Here is a 5654-nt window from a genome sequence, read left to right as displayed (position 1 = left end):
AGCTTCTCTAGGACATTTTAAACTATTTGTCCTGTCTTTCTTCACAAGATGATTCTTCAGAAACACATTTAGTGCACACAGAGGTGGGGAAGTTGCATAACCCTGGGACTTCCATTCATATCAAGGAGAATTGCTCTGAAATGACACAGCCCACTTTACCTCCCAAGGTACACATAGAAAGGCTTAAAATGAAAGATGTTAAACTTAATACTTTACCCTCAAATCTTAGTTTGAAGTGTGACAAATTAAGGGATCTCACAGTATATTGAGATTGGCTTCATAGCCCCGCTGTCCTTCTTGCATACTTCTGACTTAAAATTAAATAGCTTTTCAAAACAGCTATTTTCAAAAAATAGCTTGTCTTTCCAGACATGGAAAAAAAATCAACCCCTTGTTCCTTTCTAATTTACGGTTAATGAGTTAAAATATAACCTATTGAGTGTTGTATGAAAGGAGAGAAGGTTAGCACTCGCCTTGACAAGAATGGAAGGGGCCCCCGGGCCTGACAACACTCATATGGTTAAGGCACTGCCACCTACTTTGTGGCATCTAACCAACATTCTTGTACCAAAATATTGGGATCATTCCCTGCATATTTTTGGACCACAATGCTTTGAAACTGGAAATTAATCACAAGAGGAAATTTGGAAAGAATTCAAATACATATAGGTTATAATACAAATATATGACCCATCCTCCTAAGGAGCGAATGGGTCAGCTAGTACGTTAAAGAAAAATTAAAAAAAAATACATGGAAAAAAATTAAAATGAAAATAAGACTGTTCAAAACTTTTGGGATGCAGCAAGTGCAGTCCTAAGAGAGAAGTATATAGTAATACAGGCCTTCTCAAGAAACAAGAAAAATCTCAAATACTCAGCCTAACCTTACACCAAAAGGAGCTGGAAAAAGAACAGCAAATAAAGCCTAAACCCAGCAGGAAATGAGAATTAATAAAGATTAGAGCAGGAATCAATGAAATAGAAACCAAAAGAATAGTACAATAGATAAGCAAAACTAAGAGCTCGTTCTTTGAAAGAATTAATAAGATTGATAAACCCCTAGGCAGATTTGTCAGAAAGAAAAGAGAAAGGACCCAAATAAATAAGATCATAAATGAAAGAGGAGATATCACAACCAACACAGAAGAAATACAAACAATTTTAAGAAAATATTATGAGCAACTATATGCCAACAAATTAGGCAATCTGGAAGAAACGGATGCATTCCTTGAGACCTATAAACTACCAAAACCTAAAGAGGAAGAAATAGAAAACCGGAATAGACTCATAACCAGCAAGGAAATTGAAGCAGTCATCAAAAATCTCCCAACAAACAAGAGTCCAGAGCCAAATGTCCTCCCAGTGGAATTCCACCAAACATTTAAGGAAGAATTAATATCTATTTTCCTGAAGCTGTTTCAAAAAAATAGAAATGGAAGGAAAACTTCCAAAGTCATTTTACGAGGCCAGCATTACCTTGATCCCAAAACCAGACAAAGATCCGACCAATGAGGAGAATTACAGACCAATATCCCTGATGAACATGGATGCCAAAATTCTCATGAAAATGCTAGCCGACAGTCCATTGAGAGGATTATCCACCAAGACCAAGTGGGATTTATTTCTGGGCTTCAAGCATGGTTCAACATCTGTAAATCAATCAATGTGATATACCATGTTAATAAAAGAAAGGACAAGAACCATATGATTCTCTCAATGGATACAGAAAAAGCATTTGACAAAGTACAGTATCCTTTCTTGATTAAAACTCTTCAGAGTGTAGGGATAGAGGGAAAATACCTCAATATCATAAAAGCCATATATGGAAAGCCCACAATGAACATCATCCTCAATAAAGAAAAACTGAGAGCTTTTCCCCTAAGGTCTGGAATTGGCAGCATGTCCCCTCTCACCATTGTTGTTTAACATAGCACTGGAAGTCCTGGCCTCAGTAATCAAACAACAAAGAGATATAAAAGGCATCCAAATCAACAAAGAAAAAGTCAAACTTTCACTTTTTGCAGATGACTTGATTCTCTATGTAGAAAACCCAAAAGACTCCACCCAAAACTGCTAGAACTCATATAGGATTTCAGCTAAGTGTCAGGGATATAAAACCACTGCACATAAATCTGTTGCATTTCTATAAACTAACAATGGACAGAAGAAAGAGAAATCAAGGACATGATCCCATGTATAATTGCACCAAAAAACCCCATAAGATACCTAGGAATAGACCTAACCAAAGAGGCAAAGGATCTGTACTCAGAAAACTATAGAGAGAAATTATGAAACTCATGATAGAAATTGAGGAAGACAAAAGGAAATAAAAAAACATTCTATGCTCGTGGATTGGAAGAAAAAATATTGTTAAGATGTCTATGCTACCTAGAGCAATCTATATATTCAATGCAATCCTTATTGAAATACCATCAACTTATTTCACAGAGATGGAACAAATAATCCTAAAATTTTGATGGCACCAAAAAAGATCCCAAATAGCCAAAGGAATGTTGAAAAAGAAAACCAAAACTGGTGGTATCACAATTCCATACTTCAAGCTCTATTACAAAGCTGTAATCATCAAGACAGTATGGTACTGGCACAAAAACAGACACATAGATCAACGGAAGAGAAAATGAAGATGAAGAAACGGACTCTTGACTCTATGGTCAGCTAATCTTTGACTAAACAGGAAAGAAAAAAAAATAAACAGGAAAGAATATTCAGTGGAAAGAAGACAGTCTCTTCCACTAATAGTGTTGGGGGAAATTTGAACAGCCATATGCAGAAGAATGAAATTGGATCATTTTCTTATAGCATATACAAAAATAGACTAGAAATGGATGAAAGGCCTAAATGTGAGACAGGAATCCATAAAAATCCTACAGGAGAACAGAGGCAGCCTTTGTGACCTTAGTGGCCGCAACTTTTTGCTACATATATCTTCAAAGGCAAGGGAAACAAAAACAAAAATGAGCTATTGGGACTTCATCAAGATAAAAAGCTTTTGCACAGCAGAGGAAACAGTCAATAAAACCAAAAAAACAATCCACAGAATGGGAGAAGATTTTTGCAAATGTTTTACCAGGTAAAAGGCTAGTATCCAAAATCTATAAAGAACTTACCAAACTCAACACCCAAAGAACAAATATTGCAATCAAGAAATGGGCAGAAGACATGAACAGACATTTCTCCAAAGAAGACATAAAAATGGCCACCAGACACATGAAAAAAAAATGCTCAACATCACTTGGCATCAAGGAAATACAAATCAAAATCACCATGAGATACCACCTCACACCAGTTAGAATGGTTAAAATTAACAAGTCGGGAATCAATAGATGTTGGCAAGGATGTGGTGAAAGGGGACCTTTCTTACACTATTGTGGGAATTCAAATTGGTTCAGCCATTCTGGAACACAGAATGGAGGTTCCTCCAAAAGTTGAAAATAGAGCTATCCAATGACCCAGTAACTGTACTACTGGGTATTTACCCCAAATATACAACTGCAGTGATCTGAAGGGGCACCTGCACTTCAGTGTTAATAGCAGCAATCCACAATAGCGAAATTATGGAAAAGCCCAGATGTATATCGGCAAAAGAATGGATATAGATATGGTATATACGTATATACAATGGACCATTATTCAGCCATGAAAAAGAATCTTGACATTTGCAACAACATGGATTGAACTAGAGGATGTTATGCTAAGCAAAATAAGTCAATCAGAGAAAGGCAATTATCATATGACCTCATTCATTTGTGGAATTTAAGAAACAAAACAGAGGATCAGATGGGAAGACAGGAAAAAATAAAATAAGGTGAAATCAGAGAGGAAGACAAATCATAAGTGACTGAATCATAGGAGACAAACTGAGGGTTGCTGGAGGGGAGGGGGGTGAGGACACAGAGTCAGTGGGTGACGGGCATTGATGTAATTATCACTGGGATTATATGACTAATGATTCAGTAACCTCTACCTCTGAAACTAATAATACATTATATGCTAATTAATTGATTTTAAATAAAAGATAATGCAGAATAAAATAAAATATCAACTATTGAGCTTACTATGTGTTCCTAACATTTAGTAAGCCAAAAAGAAACCAATGCAAGTTTCTGATTCAAAATTGAATTTGCGATGCACATCCAGAGTTCAAATAAAGACAAAGAAGGGGGATTTGATATGGAAATAAAACAACTTTGATGTCCTACAACAATTCCATCTTTCATTAAGAAAAGTTTCATATAAAAAAAGAAAAGTTTCATATAAAATATATTTAACTTTAGCATAAAATATTAAAAATGCATATGATAGCTAGCACCTCAGTTACTTGACATTTAAACTTTCAACAAGCGTCCTTATGCAGAATAGACATAGCTTAGACATAAATTAAAGAGTACTTTGAAAGTAAGTGAAAATTATTCCACAAATATCTGTGCCTTATTTATTTAAAAATTCATGTATGTATTTATTTATCACTTTTTTTTTTTACTAATTAGATTGCTAGTGATATGGCAGGTCTTGAGTACACAATAATGAATAAATAAAAATTTTATAGAGAACTTCATAGAACTTCCCACAGGTTCTCAGAAAAGAGCATATTGATTTTTATTTTTTTTTTAAGTTCATGTAATTGATTTAACAACATGATTTCCCCAGCTGCTATTTAGTAGACTACAGTGAATGGTAAATTTAACATAGGATACTATGAATGGACAAAATGCTGGGAATTGACATATAAAACATCAGTCTGGGGTCACTTCATATAGGGACAATATTTATTCATTTAGCCATCAATTGTTCTAATTGCATATTTTAGGAAAATGCATTTACCATTATACTTAAGGGCAAAGATCTAATATAAGCATTGCATTATGAAATATTATGAAAACTTTACCACTCAATATTTTACTTTTGTTGTCCAAATCCCAAATTTTATGAAATTTGTAATTTTAGCTGTAGAGAAAAAATTATCAGATTTCCTGCTTCTGTGATTTAAAATGTCTCATGAATATTAATATATTTTATTTGCTTCCCTTTGACCTTTTCTTAATACTGATTATTATTTTTGTTTTTATTTTTTTATTTTTATTTTTTTAAAGATTATTTATTTATTTATTCAGAGAGAGAGAGAGGGGCAGAGACACAGGCAGAGGGAGAAGCGGGCTCCATGCAGGAAGCCTGATGCGGGACTTGATCCTAGGTCCCCAGGATCACACCCCGGGCTGCAGGCGGCGCTAAACCGCTGCGCCACCGGGGTGCCTATTTTTGTTTTTAGATTAAAGCCCAAAGAAATGAAAATTTTGTAATGTTTTGGTTTGCTTAATCATAAATTATATACTGTTTTATAGATCATCATTTCCATTTTTTCTCTGTTTAATGTTAGGTTTTTTATTTATAAAATATAACATCGAGGTTAGTATATTTGTTACTTTTTCAGAATTTCAAGTTGAATTCTTTGTGTATAATTATTTTTATACTGTCCCTTCTCCAGATTCCTTAATGTTGTTCTCAGGACCCAAACGACTCTCAATAAATGATTGTTTACTAAGTGCAAGTTAATCAAGAGTAGGCCTTTTGAAAATGAAATAAGGGTCCCACAAAAAGAAACCAATACATAAATGCTGAGTACAGAAGAAATCTCT

General features: G+C 34.4%; 1 non-coding gene across 1 annotated transcript; it reads left to right on the top strand.

Annotated features, from left to right (window-relative positions):
- The first annotated feature begins 439 nt into the window (after positions 1–439).
- LOC140605585 (U6atac minor spliceosomal RNA) lies at positions 440–565 on the top strand. The gene has a single exon (XR_012008223.1). It is a non-coding gene; the product is annotated as a U6atac minor spliceosomal RNA (small nuclear RNA).
- Positions 566–5654: the final 5089 nt, after the last annotated feature.

The sequence above is a fragment of the Canis lupus genome, chromosome 15 (assembly GCF_048164855.1).
Source record: "Canis lupus baileyi chromosome 15, mCanLup2.hap1, whole genome shotgun sequence".
NCBI lineage: Eukaryota > Metazoa > Chordata > Mammalia > Carnivora > Canidae > Canis > Canis lupus.
Note: the sequence above shows the minus strand (reverse complement) of the source record. Positions and strands in the feature narration are given on the sequence as shown.